At 43.6% G+C, this 25,227-nt stretch overlaps 1 protein-coding gene across 1 annotated transcript in view; it reads right to left on the reverse strand.

The window, feature by feature from the left end:
• The window catches only part of DMRT1 (doublesex and mab-3 related transcription factor 1), a 100,779-nt gene that overhangs the window by 7,149 nt on the left and 68,403 nt on the right, over positions 1-25,227 (reverse strand). The window lies entirely within an intron of this gene.

The following is a 25,227-nucleotide window of genomic DNA, read 5'->3' on the forward strand; positions in this document are numbered from 1 at the left end:
CAAATCTCCCCAGGCAAGACCCCACCCATGTATTCCACCATTTGACAGGTAACCCTAGTTTCTCAATATAAAGCAAGTGAAAGAGACAGCTTATGAGAACTTTCCTAGTATTTCTCTTGGGTGGGGGGAAATAAGCACTCGGGGGAGGGTCAGTATACATAACTTTAAAAAAATAAATAACAGTAAATGGGAAGGAAACTTTTTTAAAAACATAAAAAGTAAAAGAAATTGAATTATACAACACTAAAACAGTAGTCAGGTAAAGATTTTAACAGCAAACCTATAAACATAAAGCCCCACAAGGAAACCGACATTAAATATGAAGGATGCAAAAGTAATAATGTGTTGAACAATTTTTGCAACCTTACAAGTCACAGTAGATACAAAATTTAAGCAAAAGGGTCTCTGACCTTCTTAACCTTATCTGAGCTTAGATCCACCCCCAGAACTCCCTTCCTGCCTAGTGTGAATGTAATTAAGGGGAAGCTGCAGTGGTAATTTCTCTCCTCATTAACTTCCTGATTGGTTTCAGCCTCAGGATTCTGCCGGGCAGTAGTTTGTCACCAATTCCAAATGGCCAATCGTTAATACTAATGTTTGTGTAACTAACTGCCAGCATCTGCCACGGCTTCTTGTACAACAATAATGGTGAAAGGGTACATTAGTGCTCCTGTGTTAATTCAGCTTGTGTTCATCAATAGGGAAATCTATGATGTAATTAGCAAAATGCATTGGGAGCTGAGTGCTGAAGTCATTTGTAGAGAACTAAATCATAGTAGAAGCTGTACTGGGTCCTGATGTGTTTGCCATCAATACTTATTATGTTTGGAATTTAATAAGGTATATTACCATACTGAAAAGAGACCTTTTTACAAGAGAACACTATTTATGCTTGTTATGGGTTTGGAGAAGGTTTGCTGCAGCTAGTGGAACCACACAGAAATAAAAGAACAGAGCTGGGATTTAAGAAGCAGATCTTTAACCACTCCACTGGACCAAATTATTTCAGCAAGTCCCATTCTTCTAATGTGACATATGGACAGACAGACAGATGGATAGTTGGAATAGCTACGTCAATATCCAGTTGCAAAAGGAATGATCTGAAAACTTGAGTTAATAAATTTGAAAAACAAAGTAGGTAACTCCTGACAAACCATTTACTTTTGATAATGAGTATTTGTTTAGATTTAGTAAGTTAAATAAAAAGCAAGTGTACTAATCTGGAAGTTTTTTTTGTTTTTTGTTTTTTTAAGAAAGCACTGATTGTTAAGGAGTACTTTACAGATGTCCACAAAAGTGTCCACATGCATATATAAATATATAATAGCAACCAAAAGAACTTGGAACTTAGGAAACCTGAAGCTTTCTTTTCTTTTCTTGTTTTGCTATTCATAAAGGCTTCTTACTAAATTTGAACTGCTATATGGATTTTAATTTCCGTGCAAATCCAAGATAATCTCTGAATTGTGTTACATGTCCAAGGATGCTGTATCTACAGACAGCAGACTTTGCTCTGACACCCTGTCAGTACAGCCAGCCCTGGAGAGCCAGCTAAGGGCCAAGCGGGGTCTGGGAGCTAACCTGCCTACCCCCATGCTCACCTCAAGCCAGTAACAGAAGGTCCTCTGTATATGAGATGGGGAAGGGAATGAATGTTTTCTGATTACTTCTTGTGTGTCAGTCACCTACTTCAATGGGTATGTAAATTTAACCCTTAAACCATCCACTGAGAGAATTAGTCTGCCATTTTACAAAGGGGACCCTGTGGAAGCTGCCATGGGCAGTGCAACCCTGGTCAGCCCCACCTTCTGGCTTGTTCTCACCCACGCACTAGCCCACTCTTGGGTGCCATAGTCAGTCAGTGGCCACTGAAACTTCCTAATGTCTGTGTGAATTTGAGGAGGCAAAATAACTGACCCTTGTCAACTTGATTCACAGGCTATAAAGGAACAGGTGAGCGTTCTCTAGCCAAGTTCTGAGCCCTGAGATTGCCTTCCCCTACAGGTAACAACAGCTCAGCTAGGGATGCCCCCCACATCCTGACACCCCCATTCAGCTGACCTGGGACTGGAAAAGGGAAGGGCGGGAATTCTGCAAAAGAAAGGGATCTGGGGATAGCCCCCTTTCACTCTCACTTGCCTTGTGGATATTTTCTTGGAAAAGTATTCCTCTGACCTGGGGCTGTGAACATGTGCAGAATGTGTTACCTGTATAGACTAGGGAGGCTCCAAGCCCACTTAATGCATGACTGCACTCCAGAGAAGATGCAAATAAATGAACTCAACCTGTTCAGGGAAATGTCTATATTTTTAAAGCTTTTCTCCTCTCAAACTTTAAATCCATGTTCATTTTACTCTTGTTGAAAGGCTTAGCACTGTCTTTCAATGTTGAAGTTAAGGACAGTATCTGTTTAACTCATTTTGTATAGCACCTCATAAAAGTAGTTCCAAGTGGATCAAAGATTTATTAAGTATTTACCTTAGTGACTAATGTCCAAAATTTATTTTACTATCACCCTTAAATATAGTCCCTCAGGTACCCTCTTCATTTAAATGCCGCTTCATTAAACTTCACTAGGGCAAAGAACAATTGATCATTTTAAATCATTTTATAGCAATTAAAAATTAAAAAGCCAAAATTCTCCTTTTTTGTGTGTTGATTCTAATGAGCCCTAAAGGCAGCTAATTTCAATTTAAAAGGTTCCTCTATATTATTTTGTAAAAATGCTAATGCCTAGTGTCCATGTGACTGTAGGGAAAGATATGCGGTTGGTAGCACTAGAAATTGGTTCAATCTTTCTGGACAGCAATCTAGTGACATGTAATAAGAACCATAAAACTGTTCATACCCTCTGACCTGGTAATTCCACTCTGGGGAATAAACCCAAAGAAAGAATAATTTGCCAGAGATGCTCAACACACCACTATTTGCATGAGTGAAGATGGGAGTGCTTTGCTCTGGTGGTGGGGGTGGGGATGGGAGCAGGAAGCTCTCTCAAGCAATAGACAAATCAGGATTGTGCTACTCTGTAATCATCAGTGGGCTCCCAGCATTTACAGAAATGGAAGAAAGGACTTCTGGAGGCCAAAGTAGAGACTGAAAAGAAAGAAAATGGGCAAAGTGCCCATCTGATCTTTTTTTCATGTTACAATGAAAGGTGGGTAAACCTCTGAGGCTGACCCTGGTTTGAACTAGCAAGCCTAGTATCTGTTTTCTCTCAAGTAGCCTATTCCTCTACAGAAGCTAAACGGTCTTTATTACTTCAGAACAAACCTTACACATGATCACTCGCATCAATGCTGAGGGGGAAAAAAACAGATGATTTCTGTGATGTCATCTAATCACAGATATTCTTCTTGGAACATACTACAGAATCCCCCCAAACCCACCTCTCTACAACAAAACCAAGTCTAACTGCTAAATCTTTTTGACATTGCAAAGACCCTTGACTTTTAACTTGAATGATCTGTTGGGAGTCAGTGGACTGGAATGAATAATTCTCTTCCAGTGAGGTGAAAAAACAGGATATTAATGCTTGAGAAAAAAAAATTGTTCTCTATATGCTAAATACTAGTAAGCTCCCAGTAAGAAACCATTTTAAAAATAAAAATGCAAGTGGCATTCTTCAACTGTTAGCAACTCTTCACCTAGATGCTGACAGAAAAAAAACTAAAGTGCTGGCCTCTTTGGTTTCTTCAAGTTTGCAGGCCTAAGAGGCTGATGAAAAGCTGATGAAAATGTCTTCAACAACGAATTCTTCCACTTCATGATAACCATGGTGTTTGGAAATAAAATCATGTCCAATCAATACCACTTAGCAGACATTTCATGTTTCACAAGAGGACTCTATTCCAGAGTAGAACTGCTGCCCTTCTCACTAACATTTAAAATAATTAGGATTATCTTAGCTGTCCGAAGCTTGGCAGGTTCAGCTTGTACTTTCAAACAGCATTAATTCTTGGCACTCAGAACAAGGGATAAAAGGTAAAGATATGAATAGAGATCTTTATTCCACCTGATCTATCAAGGATTAGCTCATTCTTTTCCAGTCCATGCCTGCACGCTAGTGAAGAGGAAGGCTAAGCTGTAACTGATGTAATTAGAAACCACAAGCTGAGAATAAAATAGCCCTTTATTAATCTCCCCCATTTACTATAAACTTACTAAAAAAAAATCATAATCGTAGAAACAATTAAACGTGGGTTTTTTTTCCCCCAATTGTGTGTAATCAAAAAGAGTAGTGAGTGGCTACAGAGAGGGTGTTTTTAGGATGACCCTTTCCCTGAAAACATCATCGTAATTGTCAGTTAAAATCTGGCACAGTGTTGAGAGGGGCCAGCTGGCCACTGTGCACACTGCGGAGAGAAGTCAAGCATCATAAAGGAAGCTCTGGGGAGTGAACGAGGTGCATGGCCGCTGCTTCTCCTGGGTCCTGCTACCACTGCCCTGGCAAGCTCCTGAGAAAGCCATCTTTACAAATAAGGGAACTGATAACAGAAAGCACATATTTAACCATTATCAACACAGCCCCCTTACCAGCTACAGAGTTCAGCTGAAATGCTCTGATTCTGTCTGTAAGTGAAAGTCGCTCAGTCGTGTCTGACTCTGCAACCCCATGGACTATACAGTCCGTGGAATTCTCCAGGCCAGAATACTGGAGTGGGTAGCCTTTCCCTTCTCCAGGGAAATCTTCCCAACCCAGGGATCGAACTCTGGTCTCCCGCATCTCTGGTCCAGGGGGATCTGGCAAAGGAGCGCAGCAGTGGGGGCAGGGGACAAAGGCCCGGACCAGAGACGGTTCTGCTTGGTCCCAGGTGAGCTGGATGGCTGAACCACATCCCTTCTCCGTTCTCTTTTTGTATGCTACCTTTTCCTTTTTTGTATGTTACCTTGTTGACTTCCCTGGTGGCTCGGACGGTAAAGCGTCTGCCTACAATGTGGGAGACCTGGGTTCAATCCCTGGGTCTGGAAGATCTCCTGGAGAAGGAAATGGTAGCCCACTCCAGTACTCTTGCCTGGAAAATCCCATGGACGGAGGAGCCTGGTAGGCTACAGTCCATGGGGTTGTGAAGAGTCGGACATGAATGAGTGACTTCACTTTACAGACAAACAAAAGGAAAAGAGAAGGGATGTGGTTCAGCCATCCAGCTCACCTGGGACCAGGCAGAATCATCTCTGGTCCAGGCCTTCGTCCCCTGCCCCGACTGCTTCCCCCCTTTGCCAGATCCCCCTGGACCAATGTGGCAGCTTCCAGGACCCACACTCCCCAGTTAATTTCACAGAGGGGTCACCAAACCTACTTGAGTGTCAAAGCAAGCCCGTAAACAAGTGACATGTCTGTGCCAGTGGCCCTGCCTGAGAGGGACTCAGCCTCTAAGTACCTCCTCAATTGTCACCTCCCCAGAAACCTCTTGCCCATGGCTGTAGTGACGCTCCTGGCTGTTCCCTCACCCCCAAAGTGGCACCGTCAATCGTGGAGACTCTTCTCTCACTGACATTTGTTCCTGTGAGAGGTTAAGTCATTATGGCTGGCGCAGCGGACGTGTCTCATCCAGGGAGGCAGTAACTGGGTGACGCAAACAGTCCAAAGATTCAAAGATACTCTAATTCACTGTGTTTTAACCAAAATACACTCGTTTTCAAAACCTAAGCATAGTGTGGCTTCTTCTTGACCTTCATGCCAACATTCTGAGGTAAATCTCACACAGGCTAATTCTGCTCTATTTTCCTCATCACTGAAATAAAGCCAAGTTTGATGAAATGCCCTAAAGTACTTGGACGATGGACTTCATCATCCGTTTCCCCATCTCTAAGGTGAGGCTAAGGACAGGTCACTGTGATACGACTGAGCACACAGGACTTCCTTACTTCCTCTGTGTGCAGTCTCAGTCTCTTCACACGAGATGACTCTTGCCCTTTAAGGAGCCACAATCCAATCAGGATTTAGTACAAGGTCTATTCCCTCCAGGCCACACTTCATGTCCCTTGAGAGAGCCAGGAACCAGTGATACATAGCTACTTCATTTGGGGCCTACACGAAAGCCAGAGTCAAATCCAGGAGGCACACAGCCTGATCCTCCTTTGTCCAACAGGTCCCTCATGATGTAAGTTCTGCCTTTTTCAGTCTTTGAGCAGGGGTGAGAAGACAGCTGGTGTCAAGTTAAAATCAAGCAGCAGAATGCCTGTGGACATGCTTTATAAACCATACCAAAACAGTGTCGTTATTCAACCATCAAGAGAACCATTCCTTCAGACAGCAGTATTTGAAACAGGAAGAGTCTTCTTTCTGAACTTACATTTGTCCTAAAAGATGAAAACCCTGGGAGGTACTAAGCACAGGCACCAGCGCCCCAAAAGAAGTAGAGTTCTCACTGCCCCGCATCGACAACTGCTGGGAACCTGGAGCCCTGACCGGACGAGGCTTGCCAGGGACCAAAAGCTCACCCTCAGCCACAAGGCAATACAGCAGGGCCGGGGCATGTGTGCTGGCTTGGGAGAAGGACCATCACTTACTAACTTAAGACCTGGGCCAAGCGCCTTACCCTCTCTGTACCTCTTATCTCCTCATCTGTAAAATGGGCACAGAGTAGAGCACTTAGGATGGTTCTACACCAAACAACGCTGGGGCTCCATGAGGCCCACATCACCACTGTACACAGCTGTACCATTCAGTCATCCACACATGTGGCCCGCAGACGGCAGCACCGCAGCACTGGCCGCAGTCCAAATTAAGCCCTATTCCTGGTATCACTGCTCCGCCCTTACCCTCCCCTCGGCTGACCCATCTATACCCACCAGCCCTGCTCAGTCTTCCTTGAGAGCTTGTCAGTTCCGGTCCAGCTTCTCCTCTCTGAGGAAGCAGACTATTTCCCTGGCACAGAAGTGCACTGAAAGGGCAGGAGGGCTGAGGGGGTCATGCTCCCGGCCCAGTCCTATTCATTCCAGAGGATCTGTTAGGCTGGGCTCAGCCCAGCTCCCCATGGTGGCCCCTGACAACCAGCATGGAAAGACCACGAGCTCTGCCATCAGACATGGCACCTCAGTAAACACCGCTGAGCCTCAAGTTTTCATTGTAAAAAGAGGGTAACAGGGTATCTCAGAAAGTTGCTTTGAGGATCAAAGAGATGATAAATGACAAAATCATTTGTAAATGTGAACGCTCCTTGCCCTGGCAGAGTCTGTGCACTTCCCTAAAGAAGGAGTGTGATTCAGTCTCCATCCTCCACTGCCTAAGACAGGACCAGGACATTAGTAAGATTTTTATTAAACACCAGTGGGGAAAGGGAAAAAAAAAAAAAGAAATAGTGTTAACATAACTCAAACCTTCCTAAATGTTTTCAGACAAGATGCAGTTTCAATGTTCAGAGAAGGATGACTTTTACTTTATTAAATAAAATGAAGTACTTATTACATTCATCCTTTTTTACATACCATAAGGCTGAAAGAGAGATGAATTCCAACTGAAACCTGAGCCTGTTATTTTGCGTTTTCCGGGGACTTCAGGTTCACATTTCCTGAGGCTGGGCCAACAGGGAAGGAGACTTGACCGAACCAAGAGCAGGGGCAGGAGCCAGGGGCACCACCTCAAGGCAAGGAAAAAGTCTACGAGGCAAAACCCTGAAACCTGCTACATTGAAATTCAGCCAAGAACAAGTACGGGGCACTGCTTAGCACCGCGGTGCACCCAGGAGGCGTGTAACAATGGATGAGTGAGTGAGAAAGAGCATGGAATTCCGTCTTCACTAGGTGCCACCATAAAACAGTGCTAACCCACACACTGGCAGGGAGGCCTCAAGTCTAAGAACAGTTTTGAAGATTTTACAGGACAAAGGCTTTAATTCTGTCTGTATTTGCTGGAAAGACTCTGGGCACCAAGGTAGAGAAAAGCCGCACCAAACACCCTGAGGCGTGGTCTCAGCCAAGAGCGCCAGGACCTGATCCTCGGGGACTCAGAAATGCCTAGTCCACAGAAGACAGGGGCCACGACTGGGTGTTCATTCGAGCAACTGCATTCGAAAACAGTGTTTAAATATGTGTGTGATCTTCTCAGGAACCAAGGCAGACCAGACTAAAAAAGCCTCCACAAGTCATCTCTGGAGGAGATTTCCCATTTGATTCTGGGAAAGCTGTTTACTCTGATACAAAAGGCATCAAACCCACAAAGCAGGCTGCGGCGTTTGCCAGCCTAGAAATGAAGTCAGCTCTGTCCAAATATTTTGCCACAAGAGACATTTTTAAAGTAGCTTTGCTGAGAGCTTCCTTCACACTGACAAGAAAGAATCTCAGGTGTTTCAACCTTAAAAAGTAATACATGATGGAAAACTCAACCTTCATGGAACTCCTGTTAAGACTAAGAAACAGGATGAAGTTTTGGTGTCAACACCACTGCCAGGAGAGCCAGGCAGGAGATGAGATGGGTTTCCAGCTAATCCACCAGCCTGGGGTCAGCCTTCCCCCGTGGGATCACATGGTCTTTGATAAAGCATGTAGTTACAAAACATGCAAGCTTTGGTTGTATGGCTTTTAGGAACACTTTCATTTAAAAATATCTGGATACTTTGCGATTAAATGAATAGAGGAGAAACTTCATGAGCCATTTCTCAAGTAGAACTCTGCAGCTTATAATTTGAAAATAAATACTCTTTTCCAAATGACAGGCTAGTAGCAGGATAGAAGACTATGTCCAGTAAATACCTTCTTAAAAAAAAACAACAAATGCAAAACTTCATCAGCATTGGCTATCAATACTATGGCAACTTTTCCTTCCTCTTTCTAACTAGCATTATAGAAAATTTAAGATGAGTAATTATTAATACTTTTCTCTGATACAGAAGGAGGAAGCAAACATAAGGACACACTTAAACAGAACATACACCAGATGAAATCAATCAGGATAGAAAATGCCAGGCATTTCCAGACAGGAGGACACATGCCTACTCAGTCACACAGGTTATTTTATCTCCTAAATAAAACACAGCCACCATGGATGGATAAGGTAGTTCAAATTACAGGCTGAAGAAAACACTCTTTCAGAAAGGTTTGCGCTAAGGGTGAAGAGAAATAAAATATTAATAGTACAAGCTATGCTTCTCCTCAAGAGTATTGACACACTTTGCATAAGACCGCAGTTGCTTAAAAAAAGTTCATATATGTACTTCTTAAAACACTTTTCTGTTTGTTTAAAATGCCTGTCAATTAGACCCCAAGAAAGGACTTCACCCCTCAAGAGGTCTGATCTGTGTGATACAAGGCATCAGGGAATGTGACTGCGCCCTCCCTTCTCTGGTGCTTTATGATATTTTTGTTTTAGGAGAGAAGAACTCGCATTTTGACAAGTATTTTACTTTGCTTTCAAAGAAAAGATTTTCCTTTTCCCCCTAACCACATCATTTCTGAAGCCAAACTTGACTATCGCCTTTTTTTCAGGGACTTCTCAGACTAACCCACGATTTCTGTGGGGGGAGAAGCTTCACTTATGGCCTGCTGGCCCTGGTCAACCAAGCTCAACTCTGAACCAAATGAAGGAAATAAAGGCCGGCAGGTATTGATCAAAGCGTAAGACAACTTTTATTTAATTCTCCCTCCCACTGGTCAAAAAACTGGTCTTCTTTCAGGATTTTGTTTTCTGTTTATGAAAAGTATTTTTATTGTGGTAAAATACACAAACCATAAAACTTAACCATTTTAACCACTTTTAAGTGTACAGTTCAGTGGTATTAACTGTTTTCACACTGTTGTACAACCAGCATCGCCCTGCCACCTCCAGAACTCTGTCCTCTTTCCAAACTGAAACCCTGTAACCATTACACAAGAGCTCCGCAATGCTTCTGCCCAGTCCCGGGTAACCACCTGAAACCTTCCAGCTCCCTAAATCTGACTATTCTAGATACCTTATCTAAGTCCAATCATAGAGTGTTTGTCTTTTTGTTCCTGGCTTATTAAACTGAGCATAATGTCTCCAAGGTTCATCCATGGTGTAGCAGGGGGCAGTATTTCTCTCCTTCTACAGGCTGAATAACATTCCAGCCCATGTACATGAATGGATGAACAACCCATACTTTGTTTACCTGAGCCTTTCTCAGTGGATATTGGACTGTGTCTGCCTTTTGGCTCTTGTGGATAATGCTGGTATGAACACTGCATATGTGCTCAGTCGTGTTTGACTCTTTGTAATCCTATAGACTATAGCCCATCAGGTTCCTGTCCATGGGATTTTCCTGGAAAGAATACTGGAGTGGGTTACCAGGAAAGCTTCCCAACCCAGGGATGGAACCCGTGTCTCCTGCATTGGCAGGTGGATTTTTTTCATCATTGTGCCACCTGGGAAACTGATGTTCAAATATCTGCTCAAGTCCCTCTTTCCACTTTGTTTGTATATATACCCAGAACTGGAATGGCTGGACCACATGTTAATTCTGTTTTAAGTTTTTGAGGACCCACCAAACAGCTATCCACAGCAGGGGCACCATCCAACAATGTATACAAGGGTTCCAATTCTCCACGTCTTCAACAACATGGTATTTTCTTTCTTTCTAAAATAATAGTCATCTGAATGGGTGTAAAGTGTGGGATTTTTTTTTTATCCTTTTATATCAGTCCTTTACTCCATTTCTTCCTCTCTTCCCCAACCCTGACCTACCACCCAGTCTCTGTTTTATCATCACTGCCCACTACTCACTGGGTTATGCCTGGCAAACTGGTGGCTGCTTCATCCCCAGAAATACTTTCTCAAGGTCCCCCATAGCCTACTGGTCCCCCAAAGCCAATGGCTGATTTCCCTCTTGGCCCAAGGGCACTGACAGCTGACATGTCCTCTCCCTCCACCCCCTCGGCTCTCCTCCAGGCTTCCTCCCCCCTGAGCATCCTCCTCTCCAAGCCCAACCCTACGTACAGACTCTCCAAACTTCTCCACTTGGTCCTCTTATCCACACAAGCTTTAAATATCATCTCCTTGCAAATGACTTCACACTTCGTGTCTCTTGCCCATATTTCTCACTCAGAATTACTTCTGTATTAAAAATATTGTCTGAACATCTCTGCCTGGATTAGCTTCCTGCCACGTAAACTCACCTGTTTAGAACTGTTTAGAACTTGTCCTCTCTCGGGTCCTGAGCTGGCCCACATCACTTGCAGCTCGGGTCCTATCTCAGAACCACCCCCGTCCACAACTGCACGGAGCCCTCCTGCCATCTCCCTCCCTTCCAGTCACCCTCACCTGCGGGTGTCTGTTTGCCCTGTCTACTCTTCTCTACTTCGTTTTAATCTACCTGGGATGGCCAGTTTGTTATTCTTCCAGAAACATGTCTCTCACCAGATGTTTCTTCCTGAATAAACACACTGGGAAGCTTCTGAAAAACTCCAAACTCATTGGCCTGGCATTTGGGGAGCAATCTGATTTCTCACTTTTCCCTGCAGGTAAGCCATGTTTCAGAGTCGGCCCTGCTCTCAATCCTTGCAGACCTGGGTGTCCCACCTCGACACTGAGCTCATGTGGGCCCCACCACCTCCCCAGTCTCCATAGGTCAAAAGCCAATCTTCCCCGATCTCTCTGCACAGAAACAACTCCTTCCCCTAACACCCAGCATGTTTTGCCTGAACCTCATTTGTGTCCATCACTTTCACCTTCCTATCATTTTCCACCACTGACCTAACTCCCCCAAAGAACAGGGAAGGATCCACAACATATTTGTGGTTGAAGCCCTTTGATAGTCACCAGGTAAAAAGCCTTACCCCAGGCCAGTACTTAACAGTGTTGAAGAATGAAAGCCTCACTGGCCAAAGTCAGCTAATCTGTTTCCTAGACCCCAACCATCATGGCCAGCATGACAGATGAGTCTGCATGGAAAGAACTGTGGGGAGGCAGCTACAGTGACAAGAGAGAAGTGACAGGTGCCAGCCCACATCAAGGAAGATGTGAGAAAAACTCAAAAGCAGGTGGGGAACCAGGAAAGCTGGGAGTAACAAAAATAGATCTCTGTGACAATGAACCTGAATCCCCAAGAAAGATTCAGCATCCTAAAGGTGAGAAAGAAGAGAATTTATTTTGTAAAAGTCCCTGTCATCAAAGGTGGAGAGGCAGAGAACTTTGGCAATCACAGGAGAAGTTATCAGTTGTTTGGAAAGTTCATTTATGCAAAACAGATCCTTTCTCAGTGATGGTGAGTTAATGTGACATTGTGAACCTACCCTTAACCCCTTAACTGGACGGATGTAATTTCACTCTGGACACTAAGGACAGAAGCTGGAAGACTGAAAGGTATACAGACAGTTTATTTCCTCCATAACAAAAGAAGCTCATAAAAACTACTACCTTAAAAATACATAATATGGTGCCACTGGATAGATTTTGCATGGATTGCTTTCATTATTGTTGAGTGATTGATGACTGGTTGAAGATGTGAGAACACAATAAAAAAGCTTGATTCAACAAACTGATACAGAACTCTGGCCCCAACAATAAGCCAAATCCACATTCTTCCCAAGCATACCTGCAACATTAATACAAAATGACCATGTACTGATCTACAAAGCCAAGTCTCCACAAATTTCAAAGATCTATATCTTTCAAACCTTCAAAGTCTTGGAGATTTAAGCCTGCAGTCTATCAGAGTAACTACTAAGAAAAAAAAAAAAAACCTTTCAGCTTTAAAAAATGATAAAGAAGAATATAAATTTCACTGACTCTGACTAACCAACAGGCCAGCATTTGGCCACAAAATAATTGATTTCACCCTTAATGCTACTGTTGAAGTATTTAAGTGCCTGGGCACTCACTCCAACCCACACACTCCTCCTCGATCCCACATCCCAGTAGATCAGGTATTTTCACACTTGGTTCATCTTCAGTGGAGACTGTAATTAAATCTTTAATTTGAAAACAAGAGCGGAAGTCCAGCACTCAGTGCATTATTGGCTGCCCTCAAAGCTTAGAGCAAAAAGCAATCAAATAACAAATGGCGACCTCAGCTCCTTCAACCTCAAGGTGCCAGCTTCAAGGTACCAGCTCATCACAAAACTGACCAATTTACATGTGGAAATACCTTCCACAGTTATCCGCAAGCTTCCTGGGGATCAGAAACATTATTTAAATTATGCAAACTGTCAAGTTTATGTGCTGCCTAGCCTTTTGATTACACCATAATTTTTAAAGCATAAATTTCAGAACATGCTTTATTTCATATTCAAGGTATAGGAAGAGACCTCTCGGGGAGCTGAGCACTCAGGAACACAGTGGCTACTGCTGGTCCTCTTTATGTCTTCATCTACCTCCAGAACTAGCTAACACTCTTAAAGAAGGCAGTGTGGTGCTAACCGGTTGCTTAGTTCATGGAATACTTACTGAGCATCTGCTCTGTGCTATAGCCATGAATAAAATAAGTCTCTGTTCTCATAAGATAAAACAGGGACACCTGTAATCAGAGACACCTGGGACCAGGTTCTGCTGGGTTACTTACTAGTGATGTGCCTATGGGTAATCCTGGAGCCTCAATTCTGGACATTCATTAACATTAAAGGCTGTAGGAATTAAAACTAAAATATATTCAATCGACACTATTCCTTTCTCTGCTTGTTGTCCCTTTCCATAATAAGGGAGCAGTTAATCAGTAAGTGCTTCACAGGTACTGCAGGGACCATCTGAAGCAAAATCAGGAAGAAGGAAAATTTTCTCTCGATTATGTTTTTTGCCTGATCCTCTGTGCCTCCCTCACCTCTGAGCACTTTTTTTCTGTTCCTAGGTATCTAATGCTCCCTGACCCTCTTCCCCCTGGTCTCCCCTTGGCTGATTGACACCCAACACCTCCCCCAACCCCCTCCAGACACAGTTCTATTCTCTCAGTTTACTCCCTGGGGCTCTTGATGAAAGGCAAATGGCTAAATTAATTCACCCAAAAGGTGAACTCAGACTTCAGGCCCCAGCTCCTGTTGGTATTCTCATTTCAAGGAGGTGGCTTCTAGACACTGCAGAGATGTCACCTTTTGGGGCAGAGCAAATTTCTAAAGTGTTGCTTATACTGCTCAGCATACAAAAGGTACTACTATTATGTGGGAGAATCCCATGATTTTACTTTTCCTATGTCAGGCTTCCAGCATTTACAGAAAAGACGTATCCTTGCTGAGTAAGGTTCTGAACCCACATTGGTCTGGGTCCCCACCCTATAATGAACTCACAGCCTTTCAAAGCATCTACCCATAAGAGAATCTCAAGCTAATAATCAGCTTCCCCTTCACTTGGTCTCCAGGAACTTAATTAGAATGGAGTCCTGTGGCTAACCAGAAAATAACTGGTATTTAAAGAACTGACATTACAAGATGATTATTTTCGGCTAACAGTAAATCTCATGTTTTCTAGTGCTTCAATGACGCTCCAGAATTGTTCATGTTGGAGGAGAGGATAAAATGAACTTTTAATTATTTTCATTAGGGAATAATGCTAGTTGTAACACTGAACCAGATAAAACTGAAAGAAAATAAAAACATACAAATAATGAATGAGTCTGGTAGTTAAGGGAGAAATTTTTTATAATGCTAAACTAAGGTCATCCATTTATTTAAAAAGTCCTTAGAACCTTCTGTGAAAAAGCAAAAACTATCAGCTGCCACAGGCTCTAATTTGCTTTAATAAACACAGATTGCTTTTATAGTAATAAAAAGTGATATGAAAAGACAAAAAGCAAAGATAAAAGGAAATCAAAGAAAACAGAGGCCACTGCTGGGAGCATGGCTCTCTGCTCTTTCACTGTAGGAGTGAACTGCTTTCTCTAATGAGCACAGGCTGGCGGATGCTGGGGTGATGAAACAGGACTCTGGAGGAAGGCTGGACTACCAGCCCCAGGCAGGAGCTGCTAAGTGCTGACTTAGGTGAGATGCGGTTCAGCCCACATTATTTATTAGCATAATTATTAGTAATCATCGCCATCATTCATCGAGCCCCTATCACGTTGCCGGCACTGAGCTTTACTTACCATCTTCAAAAAAGCCCTTCGGGGAGGTGGGTATTAACGTCCTCATTTGACAGATTGTAACATCTTGGGTGATTAACATCCAAGGTCACACAAGAGCCGAGAGTCAGGGCCAGACTCTGTACTCAGGACTTGAACCTGGGTCTGTCCACCACGAGGCCACAGTCTGACAGCTGCCTAGTGGATCCTGGTGCCCACATCTTTCAAATCTACATTCCACCAAAAGGGGCTGCAGGGATCCAACATGTGACTCGGTAAAGTCAATGACTGGAGAAAGGTATCCATCTGCTGTCTATCAGATTCCAGGTGTTTCAGACCATGTAGTGGGTGTCACTGGGCAGAACCCTATGTTCTCTTCAGAAGCGACCCCCTGTTGAAGAACCTTCTGAGCCCCAAAACAGCAGAGCACATAGGAGGGGTGAGCAGGGAGGCTGTCAGGGGCTGTGGAGGAGACGCTGACCCCTACCCAGAGTCCCAAGCCCCTGGCAGGAGAGTCGGGTATGGAACCATGGGATCTGGGAATGTGAGGGCAACCAGACACCGAGGTAGCAAAAAAAAAGTGATATCAAAAAAGTTCAGTCGTGTCCAACAAAAAGGGGTCTGATTTTTTCCAGTTACATCGGCCTGAGAAGAGAGGAGAAGGGCACAGGCATCCCCACCTAATGTAGAAGTGATGCTTTCCTTCATCTGATTTAAGATAATGATGACGTGTTCTGCAAAGCGCACGTCTGGTGGAGGAAATGGGGGGTGGGCATCACGGTGGACCCATCCCACAGGCCTCACCAAGCACAAATGGACACAAGACAAGAGGGCAGGCTTCCCGGCTGATCCATGCAGGTGAGCTTTCAGAGAGGTAAGTAATTACCCAATTCCACCGCCTGTGACTTTCCATGAAAGCAGGATGGAGACAATAAAAAATGAACCAGTCAACCCAGCAAGCTCCCATACCTCCCGGTCAGCAGTATCAAGGGCTCCTGATACATCTAACAGAAATGCCGTGGGGCCTGACCAGGGCCACCAGCAGGCAAACCTATCCATCAGCAAGGCTAACACAGTCCAGTTCAGACTCAAACCTAAAACAGAGCGTTAGGGGACAGTCTGCAGTAAGTACCGTGACGCACTCCTGGATTTTACAGAATTTGTCTCTAGACCACACCATCCCTTAGGCAAGTCACACATGGGGCCTCAGTTTCCACATCTATAAAGTGAGGGGGGTGAGCTCAATGGCTTCAAAATGCTCTCTCAGAGCTAAAATTCTTTTGTTTTACAACTCCTGAAATCTTCATTTCTTTTAAGCTCTAAAAGTTTAAGTGCCTACTTAAAGTCAAAATTAATCAAGTATAAACCAGAACTAACTCAGCATCAAGTGACTACTCCTGAAAGAAGATGTGAAGACCTTTCTTCCCTAGGAGAAACGTTAACGTTTTCTCTGTCCATGACACACTAAGCTCGTCCCAGTCCCTGGGATCCAGGCATTAATAGGAGGCTCAGATTCTCTGTCTTCATGCTGCTGTAGAAGAGCGCTTCGGGTGGCACATGACAACCTCTGCCTCACAGTCAGTGGCTGACTGTGTTGGGAGACTTGGTGGAAATCAGATCATTTATCCAACTTTTCACAATGAATTTCCTAACACTATAATTTCGTTGGCATCTCGACTGACTCGGTCTATGAATCCAGTCCTTGGAAGAGTGTCAAGCACTGCTTTTTCGTGTAAATCTCAATAGTTGCCAGTATGACCTCACAGACCTGGACACGTGCCCATTACATGGTGAGGCCCCATCTTCAATTCTTCCTACAATGAAGACCGCACAGTACATTTTTAGCCCCAGTGGAAATATAACTTTCCCCCAGGCTATGTCAACAAGAAAGTGGGTGGAATTGCTTTCTCCTTTCTGTGTTGTGGCCTGTATTCTATCAGACTAGATCCTCTGGTAAGGAGAACACAGCTACAAGAGATGAAAATGCCTAGTCTGCCTGTCTATAAAGGGGCTGTTTTACAAAGTTGTTTTTCAGTACCCTCTTTTAAATCTATGACTTGAGTACTTTTTAGACGAACACAGTACAAAACACAGCTGTATAACAGGTTTAATCTTGACGGAAGTATAAATGGCTGATGGCAAACTAGTATGAAAGAAAAAAATTAACTGTAGTGTAATTATACTGTTCATATAAACCAATTTAAACTATTTTGAATTTTGAAAATCCTACTTTGCAAAAGATCTAATTCACTGATAAAATGTGCTGTGGATGTCATTATTATTCCTCACTGGTTAAACACAGAGGGTCTTTATCAGAGGTCAGGACAATCCCTTAGGTTGTTAGTCATTTTGGGGTGTGTACTTTAGGCAAACAGTTTACTAAATTATCCTGTTCATGAGTAGTCATGCACCTTCCAAAGTAAACAACTAGAAAAAAATATACTATACTGTCTATGTCTGAAACATAAAATAATAATATTTTATGACATGGAAGTGTGTGATATTATAATAGGGGCACAAATATAGTATTTGGGATAAAGCCAAATTTAAAGCACTTCAATCACCAACATGCTTGAGTCAGGCTTGGCTCCTTATACACAAAAAAGGTGGTTATGTATAAAAGTGACTTAAAAATCAGGCGACAAGAGTCTGTCCTTCAAATATGCCTGCCACCCAAGGACCAAAATATCTGAAATTCTACCGTTAAAGATGCATTTCTTGAAGAAACCCTGATGTCCTTTTAAAATTCAAATATTCCGGAGCACTAAGACATAAAATCAATACTATTTTACCATGTTATTTATCAAATTGTTTTTTCTCAAAAAAGGGATGGGTAAGAGTGGAGTAGGCTACCAGAAGTAAGAAAAAGTCCCACGTAAGTACGTGTACTTATTGTGAGGATACTGAAGGAGAAATGACAAAAGTCCAACAACATCATTCTGTTTCTTTCCTAGAATTGATCCTGCCTGGAGCACTTTCAACTGTAACCTTTCTAAGAATTTCAGCAGGCTCAAACTCCACTGTGCATGCTTGCTAAGCAGCTTCCGTTGTGTCCAGCTCTTTGTGACCCTATGGACTATAGCCAGCCAGGCTCCTCTGTCCATGGGATTCTCTAGGCAAGAATACTGGAGTGGGTTGCCATGCCCTCCTCCAAGGGATGGAGAAGCTCCTTACAGCTCCTGCATTGGCAGGCAGGGTCTTTACCACTAGCACCACCTGGGACGACCCCTTTCTACCCCATGAAGCAGCATAATATAAGGGGGTGGGAGGAAGTGATAGATATGAGTGTGAACCCTATGTATTTATTACACTATTTAGGGGAGTAACTTCTCTTAAGCCAGCCGGTTCTATCACCACAAATACCCACTTTTTCTGTGGGTCATAAAACAAACATGTAGAAATAAAGATTTTCAAAAATCTCTTTAAGAACAGATTAAGTTATGTCAATCAAAATATACACATGAACAAATAAACTCATATGATGGTGATATGAAAGGGCCAATAAAACAAACCAATCTTTAGAAAATCTAACCATGAAGACAAGAAAATAAGCATATAAAGAGAAAAGTATTATGAGAAAGTAGATATAACTGTTAATAGAAGATGAGCAGAGGCGAGGTCAGGACTCAGGCGTCATGTAGTTCTTAGAGGAATGGGGTATCCCTGGGACCCTGGAGGTAGCCCTCAAATGCTGTGGCTTTCACCCAATGAAGGGCAGTGTGGGTTAGAAGGGCCACCTGGAGTTGACAACCCCGCTACTCTAGCACCTCCCAGATCAGTGATTGTCTTCAACTCTAGAGTAACCTGAGATGGCTGCATGACATTGTGAATGCCCTTAATGCCACTGAATTCTACACTTTAAAATGTTTAAAAGTGGCTGCTGCTGCTGCTAAGTCACTTCAGTTGTGTCCGACTCTGTGCGACCCCAGAGATGGCAGCCCACCAGGCTCCCCATCCCTGGGATGCTCCAGGCAAGAACACTGGAGTGGGTTGCTATTTCCTTCTCCAATGCATGAAAGTGAAAAGTGAAAGTGAATTTGCTCAATCGTGTCCGACTTATTGACCCCATGGACTGCAGCCTACCAGGCTCCTCCGTCCATGGGCTTTTCCAGGCAAGAGTACTGGAGTGGGGTGCCATTGCCTTCTCTGGAGTTTAAAGTGGCAAGTTTTGTTATTTGTGTTTAGCATAAAGGAAAAGTATAATAAAAATAAAAGATTATTAGTGAGTCACTGAGAAAGACATTATTAATGTGCCTGGCAAGCCCCATGGGAAAGCTAAGTCAAAGAAGACAACGGCCCAACCAAAAAAAAGAAAAGAAAATCCTGAGAAAGTTCTTCCAACCAGTGCTAAATGTGAAACAGATTTCATAATAATAGAGCCACCATGATCAAACTCAGTAACATCTGCTTCCCAAGCACAGACTCGCAGACCTCTGGTTACTTTAAGTTGCAGAAGCAATGAATATAGCCATGTCCACCATCTTCTCTCAGCCATCAGAACATGTAAGTACCATGCAGCACACCTCCTTCATAAAGAAACAGAGCCAAGGACTTCCCTGGTGGTCCAGTGGTTGAGAATCCACTTGCCAATGCAGGGGATCGAACCTATGGTTCGATCCCTGGTTCAGGAACTAAGATCCCACATGCTGCAGAGCAACCATGCCCATGTGCCACAAACAACTGAAGCCCCAGTGCCTAAAGCCCACGCTCCATAACAAGAGTATATATACCCCACTCTCCAAAACTACAGAAAACCCATGTGCAGCTACAAAGACCCAATGGAGTCATAAGAAAAGAAGAAAGGAAGGAATGAAGAAAAGAAGAAAGAGGCAGAGCCAAGGAATTCAAAGAGACAAATACACTTTCCCAAATTTAGTTTCTTTGCTTAGAAACTTCTTGGGCAAGAAACCACACTCTCTTTTCAGAGCTCACTGCCTTTCTGGCACATTTTAAGTAGTGGTTGGAGACAAGGTTAACATCCAGAATTGGTCTTGAAAATGACTTTGGAATAATTTCACTTACTGCCTGGGGAGACTTTCTTAACGAACTATATACGGAACTTCCTCTCTGGTTTAACACCAGCAAAATTTAATCCACACAGGATTAAAAAATAAGCAAATCATTTGCCTCCATTTCCTGGAGACAATATTTGGTTTGATAAGTAAACAAAAAGTCATTTATACTCAAAAGACCACTTGGATGGATATAAGCAGTTCTGATTTACTCCAGTGGGTCTGGAGGGGGTGCAATTTATTACACTCCACTTAGCGCTGTAACAACTGCTTTTCAAAAACCGACAGTGATTCATGAAAATGAACATACGGACTCTCTTTGCAGCATAAACCCCAACAGCCTCAGGCAAGTGCTGAGAGAAATGAAGTACAAGGCATGGCGGACCAATATGCGGAAGCAAGCAATTATGTCTGTATTTAACCCAATCTATTGCTCATCAGAAAAGCACTCAGCACGGGAGTCAGACTCAGACAAACTGACACTGCACACAGCCACTTAACTGTCCCCTCCAGCAATTACACTCTCTCAACCCAAGAGTGTGTCAAATTAAAACAACTACACATTGACTTTTTGCTCCTGTAAACATTAAGGGGTGATTGACAGCTCTGGGCTGCAGCCAACCAGTCTGGCATTCTCATTCGCCGTCTTTGCTTATTTATCTGCTCGCCGCTCCAGAAGTGTTGCCTTGGGAATATTCCTAAGGACACAAAAGGATTCCATGGCTTTGCCACTGGGGCTCACTCAAAGAGGTTCTGCCATGTCTCACTGACAAGCAGCTTCAGATGACCCCTTAAAACAGAGTATTTTAAAAATTAACACTTGTCTGTCCCTTTCTATTAGAAAAACTTTACTTGCAAGCAGAAAAATGGAAAACCAGCCAGTTTTATATGCACTTCTGCTCTCACAGCTTTACCCACTAAGATCCTGATTGTGGATTCCCTTCCCTTGTTATCCTATTCTTTATTTCAGCACTTTGGGGGGGGGGGGAGATACTGTAGAAATAGGAGGGAGAGATAAGTAAACAAAAGTAAAAAAATAACCCCAGGAAATCTACTTACCACAGAGATCCACCCCCTGCCAACGCAGGAGATGTAAGAGATACAGTTTTGATCTCTGGGTCAGGAAGATCCCCTGAAGGAGGGCACAGTAACCCACTCCAGTAATTCTTGCCTGGAGAATCTCATGGACAGAGGAGTTTGGCAGACGGACACGACTGAAGCAACTTTGCACACACGCGCGCACAGAGATCCAGGTGGATCATCAACTGCCAACTGTAGGCCTGTGCTGCGCATTCAATACTCAATGCCTACTCTTCTCTGATGATCATAGAAAAAAAGCCACAAACAAGTGTCAAACTTTGACTCTCTCACCATTTTCCCCTTCTGCCTTGTTCAATGAGGAAAGGAAAGGCTTTTCAATAAATGGGGTTGGGATATCCACACACAAAAGAAAGAAGCTGGACCCTTATCTTACGCCATATATAAAAATTAACTCAAAGCAGGTCCAAGCCCAACTTTTAGAAGAAAACATCAGGAAAAGCTTCATGACACTGGACTTGACAATGATTTACTGGTCATGACACTAAAAACATAGGCGACAAAAGGCAAAGTATGCAAACTGGACTTCATCACAGTTACAAATTGTGCATCTGAGCACACGGCCAACAGAGCAAAAAGGCACCCCCAGGGAATGGGAAACAGTGTCTGAACTGCTGTATCTGAGAAGGGATCAGTGCCACTTTACCCTCCTGGTTTTACCATAAGCAATCGTTGGCAAGGACCAAGACTCACATGCTGCCCCATGACCAGGATACAAATTTTCCACCCTGAGCAAGTACTATCATTCCTGGACTAAGACCAACCGGGTTCTAGTTTACTTCCTTCCATGTTATTTAAAACAAAACAAAACAAAAAGCATGCACCACCATTAGACCCAAAGATCAACTAACACTTTATCAGAGTTCAGTCAGTCCAAGTCAATTATTTCTCCTCAACCTGACAGGCCATTTGAATAAGCGCTGATGCGCCCACAAAAGACTTTTAAAGTGTGTCTGGTGAATGTGTGGTCATTGTGTCACTCTTTTACCTTAGGTTTAAAGGCTATGTCACCCCACCTCATCACTCTAAAAGTCCTAACCAAACAGCTTTCACCTAAGTGTCTGAGACAGAGCTGCCCAACAGAACTGAGGGTGGAAACCGCTCTACTTCTGCCCTGTCCAGCCCGGTAGTCACCAGCCCCAGATGGCTACGGAGCACCTGAAATGTGGCCAGTGTGACAAAGGAACTTTTAATTAATTTTTAATTAATTTTAATTAATTTAAACATAAATAGGCCTCTGTGCCCAGGAGCTCCTGCACTAGCTGCGGCAGGTCTAAGGCAGAGGGCTGAAGACAAGGGTTGCAATCCTGTGGGACAGTGTGAGGTTGAAAGTGAACCAGGGAGACACTGAATCAGGGAGAAGACCACCCAGCTTCAGGGTCGGCTGCCACCTATGCTGTCTGTACAGCAAGTCCTCGTCCCTAAAACAGGGTCACAGATATTTGCTCTACCAACCTGTGTTATCACAGAACGATATTTGGACTTGGTCCCTGTTGCCAGCACAGAGCCCCAAAAGTGAAAGTGAAAGCCAAAGTCACTCAGTCATCTCTAATTTTTTGTGACCCAATGTACTACACAGACCATGAAATTCTCCAGGCCAGAATACTGGAGTGGGTAGCCTTTCCCTTCTCCAGGGGATCTTCCCAACCCAGGGATTGAACCCAGGCCTCCCACACTGCAGGTGGATTCTTTACCAGCTGAGCCACAAGGGAAGCCCGGGAATACTGGAATGGGTAGCCTACCCCTTCTCCAGCGGATCTTCCTGACCCAGGAATTGAACCCGGGTCTCCTGCACTGCAGGTGGATTCTTTACCAACTGAGCTATCAGGGAAGCCCACAGAGCTCTGAAAACCCTTGGAATTTCTGCAGTAAGAAGGGTGATAGGAGCCTCTGTGTTCTAATGAGGTGCTTGGTGGGCTAGATGGTTTTAGGATGGGGGCTACTCATAGATGCAGGGTGGGGGCTGAGCACCAGAAGACCCAGACCTGATGAGAAGCCTGGAACACCCAGCCCTATCCCCCAACCTTCAGAGAGAGAGAGGGGCTGGAGATTGAGCTAATTGCCGATGGCCAATGATATAACGACTCGTATGTAGTAATGAACCCTTCCTAAGAACCCCTCAGTGATTGGGCTTCTCAGAGCTTCCTGGCTGGTGAGCACATCGGGGTGCTGGGAGGGCTTAGAAGCTCCCCACCCTCTCCTCATCTCTCACCTTAGGCATCCCTTCCATTGGCCATTCCTGAGTTATATCCTTTATAATAAACTCATAATAGTAACAGTAAATAAAGTGTCCTCTGGAGTTCTGTGAGTCATTCTAGTGAATTATGAAACCCAGGGAGAAGTTGTGGGAACCCCCAGATTTGTAATGGCCCAGACAGAAATGTGTGTAGCCTGAGCACCCCCATTTATGGCTGGCGTCTGACACGGGGGCAGTCTTGTGAGACTGAGCCCTTAACCCATGGGGTCTCGGCTAACTCCAGATACCCAGTATTAGAACTGGACTGAATGGTAGGACACCCAGGTTGTGTTAGAACTGGTGTCAAGAAAAAAAGGCCTCGTATTACCTAAGAAGATTGTTGTTGGAATTAAACAAGATGATGTAGGTCAAAGTGCTTCATAAAGTAAGAGACTATTTTCTCTATCTGGTTGACCTGTAAGGGCCATTAACTAATTCATAAATACTAACCTCAAGTTTACCATGAAGCAACCTTTGAATTGGTTCGTAATAACATCAGGAAACAATGCAATACTTTCTCATTCATTTCACTAGGCAGGAAGGCCCTAATTCTTATCTTCCTTATTTGCCAGGAAAAGTGGCAAAGAGTCTAATTTGTAGCAGTATATCAGGGTTTAATTGTTCAAGGTTACAGACCACTTCAAGGGCAAAAATTGCAAGGAATCAGAAACTCTTTCCCCAAATTCAGAGAGAGAGAGAAAGAAGAAACCAAGTAGGGAGGGATGAGAAAAAGAAAAGCAACAATCTGGAAAAGAAGTGCTTTGGGTGAGTGGGGTGTGCCCGGCTGTGGCATTTTACATCTCTAAAAACCTCTGTGCTCTGGGGACCCAGCTTGCTGGTGAGGGCCTGCTACCAGCTGGGGTCAGCATGCTAGACAGCTTGGAAGGGAGTGAACGGGCAGCAGATGCTGGACAGTTGGCAGTAAGACCAGACAAGATTGTCCACTCAGTCTATACACACTGGCCCCCTGACGTCAGCATCCTTCTACTTCCCAGGAACCTCATCAAGAAGAGGAAGACGTTCAGAGACATTAAACCCTTCAACAGTGTTATGGATTCAACTTTGTGTCCCACCTTTATATAAATAAGCTGAAGCCTTAGCATTCAATGTGACTGTATTTAGAGATGGTGCCTTTAGGGACATAAATGAAGCCACATCATAAGGTCTTAAGGGTAAGGCCCTAGCCTGACAGGACTAGTGTTCTTATAAGAGGAGGAAAAGAAATCAGAGCTTGCTCTCTCTGCATACACAAAGGAAAGACCAAAGAAAAGGGGCCTCACCAGAAACCAACCCTGATGACACCTTGATCTCAGACTTCTAAATCTCAGAACTTTGAATTTCTGTTTCTTAAGCCATCCAGCCCAATATCTTCTGTGTCAGCGGCCCTAGCAGACTAGTGTAAATAGTATTAATATAAAACAGGAAAATCACACGACCCGGCGGGCTGGGGATGGGGAACCTAGGCACGCCAGTTACGGGTGTCATTTGATTTCATACAGCAGGTTCTGCTCATTATAGACATTCATGTGGTGAGTTGAAAGATGTTTAACAGAATGAGATAAACAGTTTAACAGAATGATATAAAACAAGTATTTCCCCTTGAGAATCTTAGGGTTTAACAGTTTTGCCAGGACCTGCAATACATTTGGAACTCAAAACAAACTAAGCCTTTTCATATATTGAAATGTTACTTGGCTAGAAAAAAGAATGAAGCCTTGTTACATGGCTCACTTTGAATGAACTTCAAAAATATTATGCTAAGTGAAAAAAGTCAAATATAATAAGGCTACATATTATATGATTCCATTCATAAGAAATGTCCAGAAATAGGCAAATCCATAGAAACAGAAAGTAGAATAATAGTTTCTAGGGGCTGAGAGGGAGGTGGAAATGAGGAGTGACTCCATATGGAGATTCTTTTGAGGATGATGAAAATAAGACA

Source organism: Bubalus kerabau, chromosome 4 (assembly GCF_029407905.1).
Source record: "Bubalus kerabau isolate K-KA32 ecotype Philippines breed swamp buffalo chromosome 4, PCC_UOA_SB_1v2, whole genome shotgun sequence".
In the NCBI taxonomy this organism is placed as follows: Eukaryota; Metazoa; Chordata; class Mammalia; order Artiodactyla; family Bovidae; genus Bubalus; species Bubalus kerabau.